The 27,059-nt window shown below is 48.2% G+C and overlaps 4 non-coding genes across 4 annotated transcripts; all 4 read right to left on the bottom strand.

Annotated features, from left to right (window-relative positions):
• Positions 1-735: 735 nt before the first annotated feature.
• Positions 736-807, bottom strand: TRNAP-CGG (transfer RNA proline (anticodon CGG)). The gene has a single exon. It is a non-coding gene; the product is annotated as a tRNA-Pro (tRNA).
• Positions 808-7,873: 7,066 nt separating this feature from the next.
• On the bottom strand, positions 7,874-7,944 carry TRNAP-CGG (transfer RNA proline (anticodon CGG)). Its single transcript has one exon. It is a non-coding gene; the product is annotated as a tRNA-Pro (tRNA).
• A 3,481-nt stretch (positions 7,945-11,425) lies between these two features.
• Positions 11,426-11,496, bottom strand: TRNAP-CGG (transfer RNA proline (anticodon CGG)). Its single transcript has one exon. It is a non-coding gene; the product is annotated as a tRNA-Pro (tRNA).
• Positions 11,497-14,978: 3,482 nt separating this feature from the next.
• TRNAP-CGG (transfer RNA proline (anticodon CGG)) lies at positions 14,979-15,050 on the bottom strand. Its single transcript has one exon. It is a non-coding gene; the product is annotated as a tRNA-Pro (tRNA).
• Positions 15,051-27,059: the final 12,009 nt, after the last annotated feature.

Here is a 27,059-nt window from a genome sequence, read left to right as displayed (position 1 = left end):
GGTCTGACTCTTCAGTCTGCACTTGTTGATGCTGCCGCTTGCAATGTTCCTATCAAAGTCACAGCTTTAAAGGCCCCACAATATAACATGGCCAAGAAAAAATAAAAAAACAGAACAAGAAACAAGGCACATGCACGACCACCGAGGGATGCAGATAACTTTTTATCGTCCTGCAATAGTAAAGCACATTTTACACACGTCACAAGTTTTTAAAGGTCATTTCTGTCTAAGTGTGCATTGAGAGAGACTGAGGTTTTAGTGAGCAAACACAAAAGCTACTGCTGCCCAGTGTCGAACCGGGGACCTTTTGCGTGTGAGGCAAATGTGATAACCACTACACTACAGAAACAAGCTTGCTGGCTTGACTAAAGGAGCACAGTTCCCCTCATATGTTTGCCCGATTTCCTCTATACTTGATCAGCAGTTGCTCAGAATGCGAGGGGTAAGTGTGAAAATTGCAGCGGTGTCAGCCAGCATGCATACACTCAGACGTCCTGAAAAGTCACAGCTGCGGGCAGAGACAGACAAATATCTGATGCCTAAATGCCAGGAACGCAAGCCTGTGAAATCATCACACAGGGCGCACTGAGAGCAAGCAGGAAGGAAGCCAAGGCATTGTTATCCATTTTTCGCCTGAGGCAAAAAACATGTTTTGCGCAACAATGCTTCGAGTGGAATGAGAAATGTTGAGGGGTTGTGTATTTTGAGCAGGATTTGATTGTTTTCCGCTAAAATGGGCTCGTCCGGGATTTGAACCCGGGACCTCTCGCACCCGAAGCGAGAATCATATCCCTAGACCAACGAGCCTGGGCACAGAAGCGCTACGGCTTTCACCCTGCTCCGAGGTTTGGTGGCAGAGAGTGGGAGACTACATCCCAAAGCAAGAAACGCCACATGGTGCTCTCTTCTGCAGTATGACTAGAGTCATTTGCATGGTCGTCATCGAACATGACATAAAAAGCCTCTATCCTTTAGACATTTTGTCCCAGATTTACAAGAAAATGACTGAGCGCGACGCTGTGCCAAATTTGCAAGCCCCACGCTCCGTCATTTTCAAAATGCAGGGAAGCGCTGTATTTAGTAGAATACAGCGCACCCCTGTGCTTCCCCCTGCGCCAGCTCTAAATTAGCTGCTGAGCGCCAACGCAGACGTTCTTGCACCATGGTACAAGGATGACTGCGTTGAGGGGTAAATTGTTTTTGTGCAGGAAGGGACACCTTCCTGGCCAAAAGAAAAATCTTCAATGGTGATTTCCTCTTACTTCTATGTGTGCTGCAGAATGCAGCACACATAGAAAGAGGTAAAACGAGGAGAAATGAAAACATTTCTCCACAGTGCGCCACTCTAACGATACCCCTGGGATGGCGTTGGATTTTGGCGCTGACGCAGATTTACGACAACTCCTAAATCTGGAGCAGCATCAAAATGCTATGGTGTTGCTGTGGCACACTCACAGCAACACCCATTGCACGCCCCTTCCAGGGAAAGCGCTGAATGCTAAGGTGCCGTATATACAAGGTGGTGTTAAGCCACAAAAAGTGGCTGAACGCCATCTTGTAAATACCGCGCAGTGCATAGTGCCACCGGGGCGTCACTAAAAGTGATGCTCCGTTGGCGATTGGGCCTTGTAAGTCTGGCACCTTATTTGCTCAAGGTGTGTGTTCTTGGTGAGGGCAGGAAAGCTATTTTCGCTCTCATACCTTCCTTCCTTGGCTGGCTTGAATGCGGTAGGCTCAGGCTTCAATGCAAAGGTCAAACAGTGAGCAACTGACTGACGTAAGCTGGCGCAACTCCTCTTGGTGAGCTGTGACAGATGCCCCAGGAGCGTAGTACCTCACGATGGTGAGGGATAGACACAGTCTCTTTTATCTCAGCTTGCCTGTCAGCTGAGTCAGGAAATGCAAATACTGGGAAAAAGCCCAGCGACTTGCTGTTTTTGCTTGGCTTTGAACCAGGGACCTTTTGCATGTGAGGTGCGCATGATAACCACTACACTACACAAACAGACACACTTGCAGGCTTGCTTCATGTGGCTATGCATTGTACTGGAACCACCACACTATGGAAACAGACACACCTGCTTGCTTTATGTGGCTCTGCATTGGACTGGGATGCAAGGACTGAGGGCCAATGTTCATGACGCTCAAAGCTGAGCCTTCCGGAACACGATCTCTTGCCTTGGAAGAAAGGAACTGGCATCAATTTCATTCCAAGAGGTGATTTCAGAACTCGACCCGAAATTACCATGGAGAAGCACTGTGCATTTAATGTTCCTATGAGCACTGCTGCTCCAGCACAGAAAAGCAGTTGCAAAGAAATCTTGCATACCTTCATGATGCTGAACCGTCTCAACGCAGGTATAAAGCATGTATTGCATTGCAACATGACATCTTACAAGAGTGAAAAGCAGAAATACTCCTGTTTAAAACACAGACTGAACCTATAAAGGTAAGGGTTTGTCTGGGATTTGAACCAAGGTCCTCTCAAACACGAAGCGAGAATCATACCCCTATACCAACTACACTGCTGCTGCAGAGGCATTTGAAACATCTTCAGAAGCGTCTTTCAGAAAAGCAGGGCCATTTGGAGGCTCTCTCTCTAAGCGTGCCATAGCAATTGATGTTTTCTGTCAAGGATTTTTTGTTTGTCTCTAGCAAGGAAAGAGGTAGTCAAGATGCCCTGTGCCAGTGAGCTGAACTAGGGCACTGATGTGAAAAGCAGACCCTTTCTGGTAGTTGTAACCCTCTGCAAGTCCTGGACCCTTGCACCTTAGACTTCCAGACCAGAAGCACTGAAGAGCCTGCTAGCTCTTGAGCCAGAGAAGCATGCCTCTTGGATTCAAGCACACTTGCTCGATCAGGCGAGATTTATAGTAGTGGCTCATAGGCCTGAAACACTCACCTGGGAGACGCGGGGTAGCTGATTTCCCGGAATGGCCCTTGATGGGGAAATCTCCTCCTTTCCCCCCCCTCATTTTAGAATTGTGTGCAAGTCGCAAGACAGTGTTCAGGGGTTCATGGGTACTGCCTACTCCCAGCTGCCTCTCTGTCTTCTTCATGTAAATTGCAAGTCACGAGGAGGCACCATTGCCAATATGCTCCGCCCACCTAACCAAGAAACCCAGTTTGAGCTTGTCTGCCTGTGTTGTTGCAGGGGCAGTGTCTTCTTTGCCCAAAAGGTGGCAGGAGAGACTCACTTCAAACGATAGAATCAACTGCTTAAGTAGAAACCAGCATGGTAGTTACTGTCATAAAGTGCAGCTCTAACAGAAGGTGTGCCTGAGATGCCCCTTCCAGTAATACACAGAATTTTGATTGAGGGCCCAGCCGATGGGTTGGTGGATTTCTCCTCACATGCCACAGCAGCTTCCAAAGATAGTGGTGTGAGGAGCTGGCTGTGCAAGCAGAGCAAGATTTAAGGGAAGAAAACACACCTGTTAGGAGTGGGATTTGAACCCACGCCTCCATGAAGAGACCAGAAGGCTCAGCTTCAATGAAGATCAAGCTCTCTTGAGTCTGGCACCTTAGACCACTCGGCCATCCTGACAGCCAAAACATTGTGCAGGTCTGACTCTTCAGTATGCACTTGTTGATGCTGCCGCTTGCAATGTTCCTATCAAAGTCACAGCTTTAAAGGCCCCACAATATAACATGGCCAAGAAAAAAAAAAAAAACAGAACAAGAAACAAGGCACATGCACGACCACCGAGGGATGCAGATAACTTTTTATCGTCCTGCAATAGTAAAGCACATTTTACACAGGTCACAAGTTTTTAAAGGTCATTTCTGTCTAAGTGTGCATTGAGAGAGACTGAGGTTTTAGTGAAGAAACACAAAAGCTACTGCTGCCCAGTGTCAAACCGGGGACCTTTCGCGTGTGAGGCAAATGTGATAACGACTACACTACAGAAACAAGCTTGCTGGCTTGACTAAAGGAGCACAGTTCCCCTCATATGTTTGCCCGATTTCCTCTATACTTGATCAGCAGTTGCTCAGAATGCGAGGGGTAAGTGTGAAAATTGCAGCGGTGTCAGCCAGCATGCATACACTCAGACGTCCTGAAAAGTCACAGCTGCGGGCAGAGACAGACAAATATCTGACGCCTAAATGCCAGGAACGCAAACCTGTGAAATCATCACACAGGGCGCACTGAGAGCAAGCAGGAAGGAAGCCAAGGCATTGTAATCCATTTTTCGCCTGAGGCAAAAAATATGTTTTGCGCAACAATGCTTCGAGTGGAATGAGAAATGTTGAGGGGTTGTGCATTTTGAGAATGATTTGATTGTTTTCCGCTAAAATGGGCTAGTCCGGGATTTGAACCCGGGACCTCTCACACCCAAAGCGAGAATCATACCCCTAGACCAACGAGCCTGGGCACAGAAGGGCTACGGCTCCCACCCTGCTCCGAGGGTTGGTGGCAGAGAGTGGGAGACTACATCCCAAAGCAAGAAACGCCACATGGTGCTCTCTTCTGCAGTATGACTAGAGTCATTTGCATGGTCGTCATCGAACATGACATAAAAAGCCTCTATACTTTAGACATTTTGTTCCAGATTTACAAGAAAATGACTGAGCGCGACGCTGTGCCAAATTTGCAAGCCCCACGCTCCGTCATTTTCAAAATGCAGGGAAGCGCCGTATTTAGTAGAATACAGCGCACCCCTGTGCTTCCCCCTGCGCCAGCTCTAAATTAGCTGCTGAGCGCCAACGCAGCCGTTCTTGCACCATGGTACAAGGATGACTGCGTTGAGGGGGAAATTGTTTTTGAGCAGGAAGGGACACCTTCCTGGCCAAAAGAAAAATCTTCAATGGTGATTTGCTCTTACTTCTATGTGTGCTGCAGAATGCAGCACACATAGAAAGAGGTAAAACGAGGAGAAATGAAAACATTTCTCCTCAGTGCGCCACTCTAACGATACCCCTGGGATGGCGTTGGATTTTGGCGCTGACGCAGATTTACGACAACTCCTAAATCTGGAGCAGCATCAAAATGCTATGGTGTTGCTGTGGCACACTCACAGCAACACCCATTGCACGCCCCTTCCAGGGAAAGCGCTGAATGCTAAGGTGCCGTATTTACAAGGTGGTGTTAAGCCACAAAAAGTGGCTGAACGCCATCTTGTAAATACCGCGCAGTGCATAGTGCCACCGGGGCGTCACTAAAAGTGATGCTCCGTTGGCGATTGGGCCTTGTAAGTCTGGCACCTTATTTGCTCAAGGTGTGTGTTCTTGGTGAGGGCAGGAAAGCTATTTTCGTTCTCATACCTTCCTTCCTTGGCTGGCTTGAATGCGGTAGGCTCAGGCTTCAATGCAAAGGTCAAACAGTGAGCAACTGACTGACGTAAGCTGGCGCAACTCCTCTTGGTGAGCTGTGACAGATGCCCCAGGAGCGTAGTACCTCACGATGGTGAGGGATAGACACAGTCTCTTTTATCTCAGCTTGCCTGTCAGCTGAGTCAGGAAATGCAAATACTGGGAAAAAGCCCAGCGACTTGCTGTTTTTTCTTGACTTCGAACCAGGGACCTTTTGCATGTGAGGTGCGCATGATAACCACTACACTACACAAACAGACACACTTGCCGGCTTGCTTCATGTGGCTATGCATTGTACTGGAACCACCACACTATGGAAACAGACACACCTGCATGCTTTATGTGGCTCTGCATTGGACTGGGATGCAAAGACTGAGGGCCAATGTTCATGACGCTCAAAGCTGAGCCTTCCGGAACACGATCTCATGCCTTGGAAGAAAGGAACTGACATCACTTTAATTCCAAGAGGTGATTTCAGAACTGGACCCGAAATTACCATGGAGAAGCACTGTGCATTTAATGTTCCTATGAGCACTGCTGCTCCAGCACAGAAAAGCAGTTGCAAAGAAATCTCGCATACCTTCATGATGCTGAACCGTCTCAACGCACGTATAAAGCATGTATTGCATTGCAACATGACATCTTACAAGAGTGAAAAGCAGAAATACTCCTGTTTAAAACACAGACTGAACCTATAAAGGTAAGGGTTTGTCTGGGATTTGAACCAAGGTCCTCTCACACCCGAAGCGAGAATCATACCCCTATACCAACTAGACTGCTGTTGCAGAGGCATTTGAAACATCTTCTGAAGCGTCTTTCAGAAAAGCAGAGCCATTTGGAGGCTCTCTCTCTAAGCGTGCCATAGCAATTGATGTTTTCTGTCAAGGATTTTTTGTTTGTCTCTAGCAAGGAAAGAGGTAGTCAAGATGCCCTCTGCCAGTGAGCTGAACTAGGGCACTGACGTGAAAAGCAGACCCTTTCTGGTAGTTGTAACTCTCTGCAAGTCCTGGACCCTTGCACCTTAGACTTCCAGACCAGAAGCACTGAAGGGCCTGCTAGCTCTTGAGCCAGAGAAGCATGCCTCTTGGATTCAAGCACACTTGCTCGCTCAGGCTCGATCAGGCGAGATTTATAGTAGTGGCTCATAGGCCTGAAACACTCACCTGGGAGACGCGGGGTGGCTGATTTCCCGGAATGGCCCTTGATGGGGAAATCACCTCCTTTCCCCCGCCTCATTTCAGAATTGTGTGCAAGTCGCAAGACAGTGTTCAGGGGTTCATGGGTACTGCCTACTCCCAGCTGCCTCTCTGTCTTCTTCATGTAAATTGCAAGTCACGAGGAGGCACCATTGCCAATATGCTCCGCCCACCTAACCACGAAACCCAGTTTGAGCTTGTCTGCCTGTGTTGTTGCAGGGGCAGTGTCTTCTTTGCCCAAAAGGTGGCAGGAGAGACTCACTTCAAACGATAGAATCAACTGCTTAAGTAGAAACCAGCATGGTAGTTACTGTCATAAAGTGCAGCTCTAACAGAAGGTGTGCCTGAGATGCCACTTCCAGTAATAGACAGAATTTTGATTGAGGGCCCAGCCGATGGGTTGGTGGATTTCTCCTCACATGCCACAGCAGCTTCCAAAGATAGTGGTGTGAGGAGCTGGCTGTGCAAGCAGAGCAAGATTTAAGGGAAGAAAACAAACCTATTAGGAGTGGGATTTGAACCCACGCCTCCATGAAGAGACCAGAAGGCTCAGCTTGACTGAAGATCAAGCTCTCTTGAGTCTGGCACCTTAGACCACTCGGCCATCCTGACAGCCAAAACATTGTGCAGGTCTGACTCTTCAGTCTGCACTTGTTGATGCTGCCGCTTGCAATGTTCCTATCAAAGTCACAGCTTTAAAGGCCCCACAATATAACATGGCCAAGAAAAAAAAAAAAAACAGAACAAGAAACAAGGCACATGCACGACCACCGAGGGATGCAGATAACTTTTTATCGTCCTGCAATAGTAAAGCACATTTTACACAGGTCACAAGTTTTTAAAGGTCATTTCTGTCTAAGTGTGCATTGAGAGAGACTGAGGTTTTAGTGAGCAAACACAAAAGCTACTGCTGCCCAGTGTCGAACCGGGGACCTTTTGCGTGTGAGGCAAATGTGATAACCACTGCACTACAGAAGCAAGAGTGCTGGCTTGACTGAAGGAGCACAGTTCCCCTCATATGTTTGCCCAATTTCCTCTATACTTGATCAGCATTTGCTCAGAATGCAAGGGGTAAGTGTGAAAATTGCAGCGGTGTCAGCCAGCATGCATACTCTCAGACGTCCTGAAAAGTCACAGCTGCGGGCAGAGACAGACAAATATCTGATGCCTAAATGCCAGGAACGCAAGCCTGTGAAATCATCACACAGGGCGCACTGAGAGCAAGCAGGAAGGAAGCCAAGGCATTGTAATCCATTTTTCACCTGAGGCAAAAAATATGTTTTGCGCAACAATGCTTCGACTGGAATGAGAAATGTTGAGGGGTTGTGTATTTTGAGCAGGATTTGATTGTTTTTCGCTAAAATGGGCTCGTCCAGGATTTGAACCGGGACCTCTCGCACCCGAAGCGAGAATCATACCCCTAGACCAACGAGCCTGGGCACAGAAGTGCTACGGCTCCCACCCTGCTCCGAGGGTTGGTGGCAGAGAGTGGGAGACTACATCCCAAAGCAAGAAACGCCACATGGTGCTCTCTTCTGCAGTATGACTAGAGTCATTTGCATGGTCGTCATCGAACATGACATAAAAAGCCTCTATACTTTAGACATTTTGTCCCAGATTTACAAGAAAATGACTGAGCGCGACGCTGTGCCAAATTTGCAAGCCCCACGCTCCGTCATTTTCAAAATGCAGGGAAGCGCCGTATTTAGTAGAATACAGCGCACCCCTGTGCTTCCCCCTGCGCCAGCTCTAAATTAGCTGCTGAGCGCCAACGCAGCCGTTCTTGCACCATGGTACAAGGATGACTGCGTTGAGGGGGAAATTGTTTTTGTGCAGGAAGGGACACCTTCCTGGCCAAAAGAAAAATCTTCAATGGTGATTTGCTCTTACTTCTATGTGTGCTGCAGAATGCAGCACACATAGAAAGTGAAAAAACGAGGAGAAATGAAAGCATTTCTCCTCAGTGCGCCACTCTAACGATACCCCTGGGATGGCGTTGGATTTTGGCGCTGACGCAGATTTACGACAACTCCTAAATCTGGAGCAGCATCAAAATGCTATGGTGTTGCTGTGGCACACTCACAGCAACACCCATGGCACGCCCCTTCCAGGGAAAGCGCTGAATGCTAAGGTGCCGTATTTAGAAGGTGGTGTTAAGCCACAAAAAGGGGCTGAACGCCATCTTGTAAATACCGCGCAGTGCATAGTGCCACCGGGGCGTCACTAAAAGTGATGCTCCGTTGGCGATTGGGCCTTGTAAGTCTGGCACCTTATTTGCTCAAGGTGTGTGTTCTTGGTGAGGGCAGGAAAGCTATTTTCGCTCTCATACCTTCCTTCCTTGGCTGGCTTGAATGTGGTAGGCTCAGGCTTCAATGCAAAGGTCAAACAGTGAGCAACTGACTGACGTAAGCTGGCGCAACTCCTCTTGGTGAGCTGTGACAGACGCCCCAGGAGCGTAGTACCTCACGATGGTGAGGGATAGACACAGTCTCTTTTATCTCAGCTTGCCTGTCAGGTGAGGCAGGAAATGCAAATACTGTGAAAAAGCCCAGCGACTCGAACCAGGGACCTTTCGCATGTGAGGTGCGCATGATAACCACTACACTACACAAACAGACACACTTGCCGGCTTGCTTCATGTGGCTATGCATTGTACTGGAACCACCACACTATGGAAACAGACACACCTGCTTGCTTTATGTGGCTCTGCATTGGACTTGGATGCAAGGACTGAGGGCCAATGTTCATGACGCTCAAAGCTGAGCCTTCCGGAACACGATCTCTTGCCTTGGAAGAAAGGAACTGGCATCACTTTCATTCCAAGAGGTGATTTCAGAACTGGACCCGAAATTACCATGGAGAAGCACTGTGCATTTAATGTTCCTATGAGCACTGCTGCTCCAGCACAGAAAAGCAGTTGCAAAGAAATCTCGCATACCTTCATGATGCTGAACCGTCTCAACGCAGGTATAAAACATGTATTGCATTGCAACATGACATCTTACAAGAGTGAAAAGCAGAAATACTCCTGTTTAAAACACAGACTGAACCTATAAAGGTAAGGGTTTGTCTGGGATTTGAACAAAGGTCCTCTCACACCTGAAGCGAGAATCATACCCCTATACCAACTAGACTGCTGCTGCAGAGGCATTTGAAACATCTTCTGAAGCGTCTTTCAGAAAAGCAGGGCCATTTGGAGGCTCTCTCTCTAAGCGTACCATAGCAATTGATGTTTTCTGTCAAGGATTTTTTGTTTGTCTCTAGCAAGGAAAGAGGTAGTCAAGATGCCCTGTGCCAGTGAGCTGAACTAGGGCACTGATGTGAAAAGCAGACCCTTTCTGGTAGTTGTAACCCTCTGCAAGTCCTGGACCCTTGCACCTTAGACTTCCAGACCAGAAGCACTGAAGGGCCTGCTAGCTCTTGAGCCAGAGAAGCGTGCCTCTTGGATTCAAGCACACTTGCTCGATCAGGCTCGATCAGGCGAGATTTATAGTAGTGGCTCATAGGCCTGAAACACTCACCTGGGAGACGCGGGTGGCTGATTTCCCGGCATGGCCCTTGATGGGGAAATCACCTCCTTTCCCCCGCCTCATTTCAGAATTGTGTGCAAGTCGCAAGACAGTGTTCAGGGGTTCATGGGTACTGCCTACTCCCAGCTGCCTCTCTGTCTTCTTCATGTAAATTGCAAGTCACGAGGAGACACCATTGCCAATATGCTCCGCCCACCTAACCAAGAAACCCAGTTTGAGCTTGTCTGCCTGTGTTGTTGCAGGGGCAGTGTCTTCTTTGCCCAAAAGGTGGCAGGAGAGACTCACTTCAAACAATAGAATCAACTGCTTAAGTAGAAACCAGCATGGTAGTTACTGTCATAAAGTGCAGCTCTAACAGAAGGTGTGCCTGAGATGCCCCTTCCAGTAATACACAGAATTTTGATTGAGGGCCCAGCCGATGGGTTGGTGGATTTCTCCTCACATGCCACAGCAGCTTCCAAAGATAGTGGTGTGAGGAGCTGGCTGTGAAAGCAGAGCAAGATTTAAGGGAAGAAAACACACCTGTTAGGAGTGGGATTTGAACCCACGCCTCCATGAAGAGACCAGAAGGCTCAGCTTCATTGAAGATCAAGCTCTCTTGAGTCTGGCCCCTTAGACCACTCGGCCATCCTGTCAGCCAAAGCATTGTGCAGGTCTGACTCTTCAGTCTGCACTTGTTGATGCTGACGCTTGCAATGTTCCTATCAAAGTCACAGCTTTAAAGGCCCCACAATATAACATGGCCAAGAAAAAAAAAAAAAACTGAACAAGAAACAAGGCACATGCACGACCACCGAGGGATGCAGATAACTTTTTATCGTCCTGCAATAGTAAAGCACATTTTACACAGGTCACAAGTTTTTAAAGGTCATTTCTGTCTAAGTGTGCATTGAGAGAGACTGAGGTTTTAGTGAGCAAACACAAAAGCTACTGCTGCCCAGTGTCGAACCGGGGACCTTTTGCGTGTGAGGCAAATGTGATAACCACTGCACTACAGAAACAAGCGTGCTGGCTTGACTGAAGGAGCACAGTCCCCTCATATGTTTGCCCGATTTCCTCTATACTTGATCAGCAGTTGCTCAGAATGCGAGGGGTAAGTGTGAAAATTGCAGCGGTGTCAGCCAGCATGCATACACTCAGACGTCCTGAAAAGTCACAGCTGCGGGCAGAGACAGACAAATATCTGATGCCTAAATGCCAGGAACGCAAGCCTGTGAAATCATCACACAGGGCGCACTGAGAGCAAGCAGGAAGGAAGCCAAGGCATTGTAATCCATTTTTCGCCTGAGGCAAAAAATATGTTTTGAGCAACAATGCTTCGACTGGAATGAGAAATGTTGAGGGGTTGTGTATTTTGAGCAGGATTTGATTGTTTTTCGCTAAAATGGGCTCGTCCAGGATTTGAACCGGGACCTCTCGCACCCGAAGCGAGAATCATACCCCTAGACCAACGAGCCTGGGCACAGAAGTGCTACGGCTCCCATCCTGCTCCGAGGGTTGGTGGCAGAGAGTGGGAGACTACATCCCAAAGTAAGAAACGCCACATGGTGCTCTCTTCTGCAGTATGACTAGAGTCATTTGCATGGTCGTCATCGAACATGACATAAAAAGCCTCTATACTTTAGACATTTTGTCCCAGATTTACAAGAAAATGACTGAGCGCGACGCTGTGCCAAATTTGCAAGCCCCACGCTCCGTCATTTTCAAAATGCAGGGAAGCGCCGTATTTAGTAGAATACAGCGCACCCCTGTGCTTCCCCCTGCGCCAGCTCTAAATTAGCTGCTGAGCGCCAACGCAGCCGTTCTTGCACCATGGTACAAGGATGACTGCGTTGAGGGGGAAATTGTTTTTGTGCAGGAAGGGACACCTTCCTGGCCAAAAGAAAAATCTTCAATGGTGATTTGCTCTTACTTCTATGTGTGCTGCAGAATGCAGCACACATAGAAAGAGAAAAAACGAGGAGAAATGAAAACATTTCTCCTCAGTGCGCCACTCTAACGATACCACTGGGATGGCGTTGGATTTTGGCGCTGACGCAGATTTACGACAACTCCTAAATCTGGAGCAGCATCAAAATGCTATGGTGTTGCTGTGGCACACTCACAGCAACACCCATGGCACGCCCCTTCCAGGGAAAGCGCTGAATGCTAAGGTGCCGTATTTACAAGGTGGTGTTAAGCCACAAAAAGTGGCTGAACGCCATCTTGTAAATACCGCGCAGTGCATAGTGCCACCGGGGCGTCACTAAAAGTGATGCTCCGTTGGCGATTGGGCCTTGTAAGTCTGGCACCTTATTTGCTCAAGGTGTGTGTTCTTGGTGAGGGCAGGAAAGCTATTTTCGCTCTCATACCTTCCTTCCTTGGCTGGCATGAATGTGGTAGGCTCAGGCTTCAATGCAAAGGTCAAACAGTGAGCAACTGACTGACGTAAGCTGGCGCAACTCCTCTTGGTGAGCTGTGACAGATGCCCCAGGAGCGTAGTACCTCACGATGGTGAGGGATAGACACAGTCTCTTTTTATCTCAGCTTGCCTGTCAGGTGAGGCAGGAAATGCAAATACTGTGAAAAAGCCCAGCGACTCGAACCAGGGACCTTTCGCATGTGAGGTGCGCATGATAACCACTACACTACACAAACAGACACACTTGCTGGTTTGCTTCATGTGGCTATGCATTGTACTGGAACCACCACACTATGGAAACAGACACACCTGCTTTCTTTATGTGGCTATGCATTGGACTGGGATGCAAGGACTGAGGGCCAATGTTCATGACGCTCAATGCTGAGCCTTCCGGAACACGATCTCTTGCCTTGGAAGAAAGGAACTGGCATCACTTTTATTCCAAGAGGTGATTTCAGAACTGGACCCGAAATTACCATGGAGAAGCACTGTGCATTTAATGTTCCTATGAGCACTGCTGCTCCAGCACAGAAAAGCAGTTGCAAAGAAATCTTGCATACCTTCATGATGCTGAACCATCTCAACGCAGGTATAAAGCATGTATTGCATTGCAACATGACATCTTACAAGAGTGAAAAGCAGAAATACTCCTGTTTAAAACACAGACTGAACCAATAAAGGTAAGGGTTTGTCTGGGATTTGAACCAAGGTCCTTTCACACCCGAAGCGAGAATCATACCCCTATACAACTAGACTGCTGCTACAGAGGCATTTGAAACATCTTCTGAAGCGTCTTTCAGAAAAGCAGGGCCATTCGGAGGCTCTCTCTCTAAGCGTGCCATAGCAATTGATGTTTTCTGTCAAGGATTTTTTGTTTGTCTCTAGCAAGGAAAGAGGTAGTCAAGATGCCCTGTGCCAGTGAGCTGAACTAGGGCACTGATGTGAAAAACAGACCCTTTCTGATAGTTGTAAACTTCTGCAAGTCCTGGACCCTTGCAGCTTAGACTTCCAGACCAGAAGCACTGAAGGGCTTGCTAGCTCTTGAGCCAGAGAAGCATGCCTCTTGGATTCAAGCACACTTGCTCGCACAGCCCTCGATCAGGCGAGATTTATAGTAGTGGCTCATAGGCCTGAAACACTCACCTGGGAGACGCGGGGTGGCTGATTTCCCGGAATGGACCTTGATGGGGAAATCACCTCCTTTCCCCCGTCTCATTTCAGAATTGTGTGCAAGTCGCAAGACATTGTTCAGGGGTTCATGGGTAATGCCTACTCCCAGCTGCCTCTCTGTCTTCTTCATGTAAATTGCAAGTCATGAGGAGGCACCATTGCCAATATGCTCCGCCCACCTAACCAAGAAACCCAGTTTGAGCTTGTCTGCCTGTGTTGTTGCAGGGGCAGTGTCTTCTTTGCCCAAAAGGTGGCAGGAGAGACTCACTTCAAACGATAGAATCAACTGCTTAAGTAGAAACCAGCATGGTAGTTACTGTCATAAAGTGCAGCTCTAACAGAAGGTGTGCCAGAGATGCCCCTTCCAGTAATACACAGAATTTTGATTGTGTGCCCAGCCGATGGGTTGGTGGATTTCTCCTCACATGCCACAGCAGCTTCCAAAGATAGTGGTGTGAGGAGCTGGCTGTGCAAGCAGAGCAAGATTTAAGGGAAGAAAACACACCTGTTAGGAGTGGGATTTGAACCCACGCCTCCATGAAGAGACCAGAAGGCTCATCTTCACTGAAGATCAAGCTCCCTTGAGTCTGGCACCTTAGACCACTCGGCCATCCTGACATCCAAAACATTGTGCAGGTCTGACTCTTCAGTCTGCACTTGTTGATGCTGCCGCTTGCAATGTTCCTATCAAAGTCACAGCTTTAAAGGCCCCACAATATAAAATGGCCAAGAAAAAAAAAAAACAGAACAAGAAACAAGGCACATGCACGACCACCGAGGGATGCAGATAACTTTTTATCGTCCTGCAATAGTAAAGCACATTTTACACAGGTCACAAGTTTTTAAAGGTCATTTCTGTCTAAGTGTGCATTGAGAGAGACTGAGGTTTTAGTGAGCAAACACAAAAGCTACTGTTATCCAGTGTCGAACCGGGGACCTTTCGCGTGTGAGGCAAATGGGATAACCACTACACTACAGAAACAAGCTTGCTGGCTTGACTGAAGGAGCACAGTTCCCCTCATATGTTTGCCCAATTTCCTCTATACTTGATCAGCAGTTGCTCAGAATGCGAGGGGTAAGTGTGAAAATTGCAGCGGTGTCAGCCAGCATGCATACACTCAGACGTCCTGAAAAGTCACAGCTGCGGGCAGAGACAGACAAATATCTGATGCCTAAATGCCAGGAACGCAAGCCTGTGAAATCATCACACAGGGTGCACTGAGAGCAAGCAGGAAGGAAGCCAAGGCATTGTAATCCATTTTTCGCCTGAGGCAAAAAATATGTTTTGCGCAACAATGCTTCGAGTGGAATGAGAAATGTTGAGGGGTTGTGTATTTTGAGCAGGATTTGGTTGTTTTCCGCTAAAATGGGCTCGTCTGGGATTTGAACACAGGACCTCTCGCACCCGAAGCGAGAATCATACCCCTAGACCAACGAGCCTTGGCACAGAAGCGCTACGGCTCCCACCCTGCTCCGAGGGTTGGTGGCAGAGAGTGGGAGACTACATCCCAAAGCAAGAAACGCCACATGGTGCTCTCTTCTGCAGTATGACTAGAGTCATTTGCATGGTCGTCATCGAACATGACATAAAAAGCCTCTATCCTTTAGACATTTTATCCCAGATTTACAAGAAAATGACTGAGCGCGACGCTGTGCCAAATTTGCAAGCCCCACGCTCCGTCATTTTCAAAATGCAGGGAAGCGCCGTATTTAGTAGAATACAGCGCACCCCTGTGCTTCCCCCTACGCCAGCTCTAAATTAGCTGCTGAGCGCCAACGCAGCCGTTCTTGCACCATGGTACAAGGATGACTGCGTTGAGGGGGAAATTGTTTTTGTGCAGGAAGGGACACCTTCCTGGCCAAAAGAAAAATCTTCAATGGTGATTTGCTCTTACTTCTATGTGTGCTGCAGAATGCAGCACACATAGAAAGAGGTAAAACGAGGACAAATGAAAACATTTCTCCTCAGTGCGCCACTCTAACGATACCCGTGGGATGGCGTTGGATTTTGGCGCTGACGCAGATTTACGACAACTCCTAAATCTGGAGCAGCATCAAAATGCTATGGTGTTGCTGTGGCACACTCACAGCAACACCCATTGCACGCCCCTTCCAGGGAAAGCGCTGAATGCTAAGGTGCCGTATTTACAAGGTGGTGTTAAGCCACAAAAAGTGGCTGAACGCCATCTTGTAAATACCGCGCAGTGCATAGTGCCACCGGGGCGTCACTAAAAGTGATGCTCCGTTGGCGATTGGGCCTTGTAAGTCTGGCACCTTATTTGCTCAAGGTGTGTGTTCTTGGTGAGGGCAGGAAAGCTATTTTCGCTCTCATACCTTCCTTCCTTGGCTGGCTTGAATGCGGTAGGCTCAGGCTTCAATGCAAAGGTCAAACAGTGAGCAACTGACTGACGTAAGCTGGCGCAACTCCTCTTGGTGAGCTGTGACAGATGCCCCAGGAGCGTAGTACCTCACGATGGTGAGGGATAGACACAGTCTCTTTTATCTCAGCTTGCCTGTCAGCTGAGTCAGGAAATGCAAATACTGGGAAAAAGCCCAGCGACTTGCTGTTTTTGCTTGGCTTCCAACCAGGGACCTTTTGCATGTGAGGTGCGCATGATAACCACTACACTACACAAACAGACACACTTGCCGGCTTGCTTCATGTGGCTATGCATTGTACTGGAACCACCACACTATGGAAACAGACACACCTGCTTGCTTTATGTGGCTCTGTATTGGACTGGGATGCAAGGACTGAGGGCCAATGTTCATGATGCTCAAAGCTGAGCCTTCCGGAACACGATCTCTTGCCTTGGAAGAAAGGAACTGGCATCACTTTCATTCCAAGAGGTGATTTCAGAACTGGACCCGAAATTACCATGGAGAAGCACTGTGCATTTAATGTTCCTATGAGCACTGCTGCTCCAGCACAGAAAAGCAGTTGCAAAGAAATCTCGCATACCTTCATGATGCTGAACCGTCTCAACGCAGGTATAAAGCATGTATTGCATTGCAACATGACATCTTACAAGAGTGAAAAGCAGAAATACTCCTGTTTAAAACACAGACTGAACCTATAAAGGTAAGGGTTTGTCTGGGATTTGAACCAAGGTCCTCTCACACCCGAAGCGAGAATCATACCCCTATACCAACTAGACTGCTGCTGCAGAGGCATTTGAAACATCTTCTGAAGCGTCTTTCAGAAAAGCAGGGCCATTTGGAGGCTCTCTCTCTAAGCGTGCCATAGCAATTGATGTTTTCTGTCAAGGATTTTTTGTTTGTCTCTAGCAAGGAAAGAGGTAGTCAAGATGCCCTGTGCCAGTGAGCTGAACTAGGGCACTGATGTGAAAAGCAGACCCTTTCTGGTAGTTGTAACCCTCTGCAAGTCCTGGACCCTTGCACCTTAGACTTCCAGACCAGAAGCACTGAAGGGCCTGCTAGTTCTTGAGCCAGAGAAGCATGCCTCTTGGATTCAAGCACACTTGCTTGCTCAGCGCTCGATCAGGCTTGATCAGGCGAGATTTATAGTAGTGGCTCATAGGCCTGAAACACTCACCTGGGAGACGCGGGTAGCTGATTTCCCGGAATGGCCCTTGATGGGGAAATCACCTCCTTTCCCCCGCCTCATTTCAGAATTGTGTGCAAGTCGCAAGACAGTGTTCAGGTGTTCATGGGTACTGCCTACTCCCAGCTGCCTCTCTGTCTTCTTCATGTAAATTGCAAGTCACGAGGAGGCACCATTGCCAATATGCTCCGCCCACCTAACCAAGAAACCCAGTTTGAGCTTGTCTGCCTGTGTTGTTGCAGGGGCAGTGTCTTCTTTGCCCAAAAGGTGGCAGGAGAGACTCACTTTAAACGATAGAATCAACTGCTTAAGTAGAAACCAGCATGGTAGTCACTGTCATAAAGTGCAGCTCTAACAGAAGGTGTGCCTGAGATGCACCTTCCAGTAATACACAGAATTTTGATTGAGGGCCCAGCCGATGGGTTGGTGGATTTCTCCTCACATGCCACAGCAGCTTCCACAGATAGTGGTGTGAGGAGCTGGCTGTGCAAGCAGAGCAATACTTAAGGGAAGAAAACACACCTGTTAGGAGTGGGATTTGAACCCACGCCTCCATGAAGAGACCAGAAGGCTCAGCTTCACTGAAGATCAAGCTCTCTTGAGTCTGGCACCTTAGACCACTCGGCCATCCTGACAGCCAGAACATCATGCAGGTCTCACTCTTCAGTATGCACTTGTTGATGCTGCCGCTTGCAATGTTCCTATCAAAGTCACAGCTTTAAAGGCCCCACAATATAACATGGCCAAGAAAAAAAAAAAAAACAGAACAAGAAACAAGGCACATGCACGACCACCGAGGGATGCAGATAACTTTTTATCGTCCTGCAATAGTAAAGCACATTTTACACAGGTCACAAGTTTTTAAAGGTCATTTCTGTCTAAGTGTGCATTGAGAGAGACTGAGGTTTTAGTGAGCAAACACAAAAGCTACTGCTGCCCAGTGTCGAACCGGGGACCTTTTGCGTGTGAGGCAAATGTGATAACCACTACACTACAGAAACAAGCTTGCTGGCTTGACTAAAGGAGCACAGTTCCCCTCATATGTTTGCCCGATTTCCTCTATACTTGATCAGCAGTTGCTCAGAATGCGAGGGGTAAGTGTGAAAATTGCAGCGGTGTCAGCCAGCATGCATACACTCAGACGTCCTGAAAAGTCACAGCTGCGGGCAGAGACAGACAAATATCTGATGCCTAAATGCCAGGAACGCAAGCCTGTGAAATCATCACACAGGGCGCACTGAGAGAAAGCAGGAAGGAAGCCAAGGCATTGTAATCCATTTTTCGCCTGAGGCAAAAAATATGTTTTGCGCAACAATGCTTCGAGTGGAATGAGAAATGTTGAGGGGTTGTGTATTTTGAGCAGGATTTGATTGTTTTCCGCTAAAATGGGCTCGTCTGGGATTAGAACCCGAGACCTCTCGCACCCGAAGCGAGAATCATACCCCTAGACCAACGAGCCTTGGCACAGAAGCGCTACGGCTCCCACCCTGCTCCGAGGGTTGGTGGCAGAGAGTGGGAGACTACATCCCAAAGCAAGAAACGCCACATGGTGCTCTCTTCTGCAGTATGACTAGAGTCATTTGCATGGTCGTCATCGAACATGACATAAAAAGCCTCTATCCTTTAGACATTTTGTCCCAGATTTACAAGAAAATGACTGAGCGCGACGCTGTGCCAAATTTGCAAGCCCCACGCTCCGTCATTTTCAAAATGCAGGGAAGTGCCGTATTTAGTAGAATACAGCGCACCCCTGTGCTTCCCCCTGCGCCAGCTCTAAATTAGCTGCTGAGCGCCAACGCAGCCGTTCTTGCACCATGGTACAAGGATGACTGCGTTGAGGGGGAAATTGTTTTTGTGCAGGAAGGGACACCTTCCTGGCCAAAAGAAAAATCTTCAATGGTGATTTGCTCTTACTTCTATGTGTGCTGCAGAATGCAGCACACATAGAAAGAAGTAAAACGAGGAGAAATGAAAACATTTCTCCTCAGTGCGCCACTCTAACGATACCCCTGGGATGGCGTTGGATTTTGGCGCTGACGCAGATTAACGACAACTCCTAAATCTGGAGCAGCATCAAAATGCTATGGTGTTGCTGTGGCACACTCACAGCAACACCCATTGCACGCCCCTTCCAGGGAAAGCGCTGAATGCTAAGGTGCCGTATTTACAAGGTGGTGTTAAGCCACTAAAAGTGGCTGAACGCCATATTGTAAATACCGCGCAGTGCATAGTGCCACCGGGGCGTCACTAAAAGTGATGCTCCGTTGGCGATTGGGCCTTGTAAGTCTGGCACCTTATTTGCTCAAGGTGTGTGTTCTTGGTGAGGGCAGGAAAGCTATTTTCGCTCTCATACCTTCCTTCCTTGGCTGGCTTGAATGCGGTAGGCTCAGGCTTCAATGCAAAGGTCAAACAGTGAGCAACTGACTGACGCAACTCCTCTTGGTGAGCTGTGACAGATGCCCCAGGAGCGTAGTACCTCACGATGGTCAGGGATAGACACAGTCTCTTTTATCTCAGCTTGCCTGTCAGCTGAGTCAGGAAATGCAAATACTGGGAAAAAGCCCAGCGACTTGCTGTTTTTGCTTGGCTTTGAACCAGGGAGCTTTTGCATGTGAGGTGCGCATGATAACCACTACACTACACAAACAGACACACTTGCCGGCTTGCTTCATGTGGCTATGCATTGTACTGGAACCACCACACTATGGAAACAGACACACCTGCTTGCTTTATGTGGCTCTGCATTGGACTGGGATGCAAGGACTAAGGGCCAATGTTCATGACGCTCAAAGCTGAGCCTCCCGGAACACGATCTCTTGCCTTGGAAGAAAGGAACTGGCATCACTTTCATTCCAAGAGGTGATTTCAGAACTGGACCCGAAATTACCATGGAGAAGCACTGTGCATTTAATGTTCCTATGAGCACTGCTGCTCCAGCACAGAAAAGCAGTTGCAAAGAAATCTTGCATACCTTCATGATGCTGAACCGTCTCAACGCAGGTATAAAGCATGTATTGCATTGCAACATGACATCTTACAAGAGTGAAAAGCAGAAATACTCCTGTTTAAAACACAGACTGAACCTATAAAGGTAAGGGTTTGTCTGGGATTTGAACCAAGGTCCTCTCACACCCGAAGCGATAATCATACCCCTATACCAACTAGACTGCTGCTGCAGAGGCATTTGAAATATCTTCTGAAGCATCTTTCAGAAAAGCAGGGCCATTTGTAGGCTCTCTCTCTAAGCGTGCCATAGCAATTGATGTTTTCTGTCAAGGATTTTTTGTTTGTCTCTAGCAAAGAAAGAGGTAGTCAAGATGCCCTGTGCCAGTGAGCTGAACTAGGGCACTGATGTGAAAAGCAGACCCTTTCTGGTAGTTGTAACCCTCTGCAAGTCCTGGACCCTTGCACCTTAGACTTCCAGACCAGAAGCACTGAAGGGCCTGCTAGCTCTTGAGCCAGAAAAGCATGCCTCTTGGATTCAAGCACACTTGCTTGCTCAGCGCTCGATCAGGCTTGATCAGGCGAGATTTATAGTAGTGGCTCATAGGCCTGAAACACTCACCTGGGAGACGCGGGGTAGCTGATTTCCCGGAATGGCCCTTGATGGGGAAATCACCTCCTTTCCCCTGCCTCATTTCAGAATTGTGTGCAAGTCGCAAGACAGTGTTCAGGTGTTCATGGGTACTGCCTACTCCCAGCTGCCTCTCTGTCTTCTTCATGTAAATTGCAAGTCACGAGGAGGCACCATTGCCAATATGCTCCGCCCACCTAACCAAGAAACCCAGTTTGAGCTTGTCTGCCTGTGTTGTTGCAGGGGCAGTGTCTTCTTTGCCCAAAAGGTGGCAGGAGAGACTCACTTTAAACGATAGAATCAACTGCTTAAGTAGAAACCAGCATGGTAGTCACTGTCATAAAGTGCAGCTCTAACAGAAGGTGTGCCTGAGATGCACCTTCCAGTAATACACAGAATTTTGATTGAGGGCCCAGCCGATGGGTTGGTGGATTTCTCCTCACATGCCACAGCAGCTTCCACAGATAGTGGTGTGAGGAGCTGGCTGTGCAAGCAGAGCAATACTTAAGGGAAGAAAACACACCTGTTAGGAGTGGGATTTGAACCCACGCCTCCATGAAGAGACCAGAAGGCTCAGCTTCACTGAAGGTCAAGTTCTCTTGAGTCTGGCACCTTAGACCACTCGGCCATCCTGACAGCCAAAACATCGTTCAGGTCTGACTCTTCAGTCTGCACTTGTTGATGCTGCCGCTTGCAATGTTCCTATCAAAGTCACAGCTTTAAAGGCCCCACAATATAAAATGGCCAAAAAAAAAAAAAAAAACAGAACAAGAAACAAGGCACATGCACGACCACCGAGGGACGCAGATAACTTTTTATCGTCCTGCAATAGTAAAGCACATTTTACAGAGGTCACAAGTTTTTAAAGGTCATTTCTGTCTAAGTGTGCATTGAGAGAGACTGAGGTTTTAGTGAGCAAACACAAAAGCTACTGCTGCCCTGTGTCGAACCGGGGACCTTTTGCGTGTGAGGCAAATGTGATAACCACTACACTACAGAAACAAGCTTGCTGGTTTGACTGAAGGAGCACAGTTCCCCTCATATGTTTGCCCGATTTCCTCTATACTTGATCAGCAGTTGCTCAGAATGCGAGGGGTAAGTGTGAAAATTGCAGCGGTGTCAGCCAGCATGCATACACTCAGACGTCCTGAAAAGTCACAGCTGCGGGCAAAGACAGACAAATATCTGATGCCTAAATTCCAGGAACGCAAGCCTGTGAAATCATCACACAGGGCGCACTGAGAGCAAGCAGGAAGGAAGCCAAGGCATTGTAATCCATTTTTCGCCTGAGGCAAAAAATATGTTTTGCGCAACAATGTTTCGAGTGGAATGAGAAATGTTGAGGGGTTGTGTATCTTGAGCAGGATTTGGTTGTTTTCCGCTAAAATGGGCTCGTCTGGGATTTGAACCCGGGACCTCTCGCACCCGAAGCGAGAATCATACCCATAGACCAACGAGCCTGGGCACAGAAGCGCTACGGCTCCCACCCTGCTCCGAGGGTTGATGGCAGAGAGTGGGAGACTACATCCCAAAGCAAGAAACGCCACATGGTGCTCTCTTCTGCAGTATGACTAGAGTCATTTGCATGGTCGTCATCGAACATGACATAAAAAGCCTCTATCCTTTAGACATTTTGTCCCAGATTTACAAGAAAATGACTGAGCGCGACGCTGTGCCAAATTTGCAAGCCCCACGCTCCGTCATTTTCAAAATGCAGGGAAGCGCCGTATTTAGTAGAATACAGCGCACCCCTGTGCTTCCCCCTGCGCCAGCTCTAAATTAGCTGCTGAGCGCCAACGCTGCCGTTCTTGCACCATGGTACAAGGATGACTGCGTTGAGGGGGAAATTGTTTTTGTGCAGGAAGGGACACCTTCCTGGCCAAAAGAAAAATCTTCAATGGTGATTTGCTCTTACTTCTATGTGTGCTGCAGAATGCAGCACACATAGAAAGAGAAAAAACGAGGAGAAATGAAAACATTTCTCCTCAGTGCGCCACTCTAACGATACCCCTGGGATGGCGTTGGATTTTAGCGCTGACGCAGATTTACGACAACTCCTAAATCTGGAGCAGCATCAAAATGCTATGGTGGGGGTGTGGCCGGGCCACGAAACAAGATGGCCGCTTAGAGCGAGAGCTCCGCGCCGAGGCGGTCCCGGAGGGGCGACGGGGGCGAGAAGACAGCCGGACAACACACCGGGTTCGGTGCCCCTCCACCCCTACAACAGCGGCGACACGGAACCACGTCCGGGGACCCCGTAGGAGCGGGACGCAAGGCAGGAAACTCGCGACTCGCCCCAGGCCAATAAGGCCTGGAAAAAGGGGCGGAGTCGCTTCTTCGGAAGACCGCGGACGGCGTGCCCGTAGCGGCAAGGAGCAAGCTGAACAGGCCGCAGGGACTGCGGGAGCCGTGACGACCCGCATCCATCTCCCTACAACGCCAACAAACACCTGTGGACCTTCCCCCCCCCACAGGGAGACGGGAAGACGCAGCAAAGGGGTTCGGCCCCTTCGGCAGCCGGGAGAGAAACCCAAAGAGAGGTAGGATCGAATCTCTTCAAAATAAGAACGGCATCGCCGGAGGCAGAGGCACGACTTCTCCCCTCTTTTCCATCACAGAGGGACAACAAAAACCCTCCCGCTGAGATAATAAACTTTCTCCCCCCCCCCTCCAGACAACTAATACTGAGGAGGGCAGAGGGGCACGACGGGAGGCACGTGGAGGCGAGGGGACGGGAGGGGTGAGCGACTGGGGGGGCACCGGAGATGAGGAGAGCCAAATGGAGCCAAGAGAACAGAGATACAGGAGAAGGGAGTGGACTGACACCAGTGTAAGCCACCGAACATCTATATCCTTATCGGAATCTACGGAGGGAATCTCGGGCCCCACGTGGTCAGACTCTGTATACAATTGAGGCAATGCCCGGCAACAAACCGAACCATAAACCTGTCAGCAAGCCTGCACGACAACTATTATTCTCAGAAGCGCTACAACACAAACGCCTAACCCCCACGAAGATAAACCCTCAAACATCGCCTCCTTTAAACGAGTCCACCACGATGCCTGATAAAGATCAATCCACGACTATGGACAGGAAATCCATGCGATCTGACATTGCCGGCTTTCAATCTAGAGTGACAGGGCTAGAACAACGCATGGGATCACTAGAGACGCAGATCAACACGTCTTAGGTGCGAGAACAAGACTTCATCTACCTCAGGAGCAAACGGACATGGAGGACAGGAGCCGGAGAGACAATATCCGCATACTTGGGATCCCGGAAAACGAAGAAGGCTCGGATATGCAGACTTTTCTGACCTCCACTCTTCCAAAAATGATTTCATTGGACTTTGACCCGCCGCTAGAATTCCAACGGGCACACAGGATAGGCCCAAAACGCTCTGACAACTCCTCAAGGCCCCGCCCAATCATCGCATGCTTGCTGCGGCATAATCAAACCCGACAAATACTCCAAGTAGCACGCAACCACGGCCCTTTCCGAATAGACCAGCACGAGATCCGAATAACCGCCGATTACTCCAAGGAAACCAACAAACGTAGAAAGGCTTTCCTAGCCCTACGACCCCGGCTTCGCAAACTAGAGATGAAATACGGTCTCTTTGACCCTGCAAGAATGTGGGTTACAAAAAATGGAGTATCCAAGGACTTTTATAACCCCGACGAATTGAGACTCTTCCTTGACTCTTTCCAATCCCAGCCTATGGACTCTTACAACACAGACAGTGAGCATGACATTGTAGGAGGCAGTGATAGGGCCGAAACCCCCCACTCGGGAATAGAAAAGGTGAAGACGGCTCTACACGACACCGGAGCCAGTCATAGAGGTAGAGACATGGAGAGACTAACTAGATCATATGATGACAGGGGTCAGATTTTACACGCAGTAGTAACCCACACCCAATTATCGGAAAGAGACAAATCCCGCTCCCCTTTAAAGCCTACAACTGGGTCTTCTTGAGAAGGTAACGCGACAAGACGACTTATGGGACTATCGCCAGAGAGTCGAAAATAACAACTATAGACTCCGCGGAAGGATGAGTACCTTTCCAGATCATATGTGTATTACTATTGTAATTGTCTAAGACTGCTAGTATCAATGTTAAAACCAGATACATGAAAAATCTATGCTCTTTATGACTAGAGCCGAGGCCCTATAATGGAAACTACCAGTAAATCGTTATTTGCCCTCAGTACACAACAGATGATGATTACTAGAACAGGGATCAGACCCCACCAACTCACTGTATGTTGAATAAGGGCCCGGTCCCGACCCTATAACCCTATAACAAGGTAACAAGGTAACAGGGGCATTAAACAGATAACAAAAAATAAACACTAATTAACTATCATGGAACTTACCTTACATTCCACACACTACAAAGTATCTCATGGTAGTAAACAACAAAGTATGTGAAACTTTCCTAATACACACCGCACTCGACCAGCGCCGACATTAGAACCGTTTAGCCCCCATTATCACCCCAAGGGATGGGACTAGACCACGTAAAGATAAATTAATTCCAATACAGGGACACACAATACGATATAACCTGAAACATATCAAAGCTCCCACTACTTGACTTTACCTTATTCTACAATAAGAAACTGGGAAAAAAAAAATAGAACACGAGGACATAATACAACATAATACCGCATAACAAAGCGAAATATTATGACATTCTACACTGCCACTCCACACCACATTATAACATCACAATGTAAATTATAAACTATTAGCTATTCTTTTCCCCAGATGTTCGTACCTACCCCCATCCTAATCATTATTACTATCTTAAACTATCATCAACAACAGAACGACTATGATGGTGGCACATACCAAGTAAGACCTTAGTAGGTCAGTATTATGATGTAATAATACACGGCAAGGAGTTAGTAATAGGATGAGATACGCACTATCCTCGCGTAACCCGGGGCTCAGCTACACTCATTACCTATCCTACGATTAATAGAGAGACGTTTGGCATAATGGCTCCTAACATGATAATGTGATAAGATGCCAGGATATGTTATGTTGATCAACCTAATATGTCATTGAACAGTTGTAAGGCGAGACGAGACGAGGCAGTGTTATAGTTGAAAAGAAATGCTCAGGAAGTATTATATCATACTGTATATTGGTATCTTTATGTACCCATGCATACGCGAGAACTATAATACTCTGTTTGAGCTCTCTCCCCCCCTCCTCTGCCCTGCCCCGCCCCTCCCCTCGCCAGCCGGTCTCGGTCTTTCTGTCTGCCTAGTCCCTACTTTAATTTACGACCCTATCTTATGAACTCCTAAACACCTTACGATACCATAAAACATCAAGTACTAGGCACAACATCCTAAACACCATACCCCATCAACACCCGACACCCCCTCCCTCCTCTCCAGCGCCGCTCAGGTACTATAGTTATTAACCGATCATTACTTCTGCCAATATACACTTTAGTTATATAACTAATACACTAGCCACTAACCACCGATGAACAGACCCACTTCCCGATACATAAACATAAGCACTGCTGTGTGCCCCCCCCCCACCCCTCCTTATCACCGACATATCGATAACTGGCTGTCTGCTGTTTCCCCCCTTCGCCCCCCCGATCGAGACCGCCCGACGGCACGAGAGCTCCGAGAGAAATGGGTCCCGCCGTTTACAGACCTAACGAACGAAGGAGGTTGGACTCCTAACCTCCCTCATCCCTACCCTTCTCCACTTCTTCCCCCAAATTGCACGCTCTCTTGCTATACTCTCAATCTCAACTTCAGCACACGCATCCATCCCTTCCCCCCTTCTCCCTCTTTTCTTCTCCCTCTCATTTCTCCTTGCCTTCTTTTTCCCTCATATTTCCCCTCCATCTGGCTCTCGTCCTACTTATATTATCTCTCTTCCTTCACCCTCTCCTCTCTCTTCTCTTTCTTCTCCAGAGGATTCCCTTGGCCTCCACCAGCTACTAACCCCCGTATAAAATAAAATAAAATAAAACACCGTATCATATCGAAACACAACTCCCACTCTAACTACTAAGTCAATATCTCCCACCCTCCCTCCCCCCCCCACCAACACCAACCCCGGATCGAGGGTGCTTACTTACTCACAATTATCCAATATGTCGAAGCCCCACCCTCAAGCGACGCGACCATTACGCATACTCTCTTGGAATGTACACGGCATGACGAGCTATGTTAAGCGGAAAAAGATACTGTCCTATCTTCAATCCAAAAAAACAGATATAGCTCTGATTCAAGAGACTCACCTTGACACTCTGGAATCCAGTAAACTTAA

The sequence above is a fragment of the Pleurodeles waltl genome, unplaced genomic scaffold (genome assembly GCF_031143425.1).
Source record: "Pleurodeles waltl isolate 20211129_DDA unplaced genomic scaffold, aPleWal1.hap1.20221129 scaffold_91, whole genome shotgun sequence".
Classification (NCBI taxonomy): domain Eukaryota; kingdom Metazoa; phylum Chordata; class Amphibia; order Caudata; family Salamandridae; genus Pleurodeles; species Pleurodeles waltl.
Note: the sequence above shows the minus strand (reverse complement) of the source record. Positions and strands in the feature narration are given on the sequence as shown.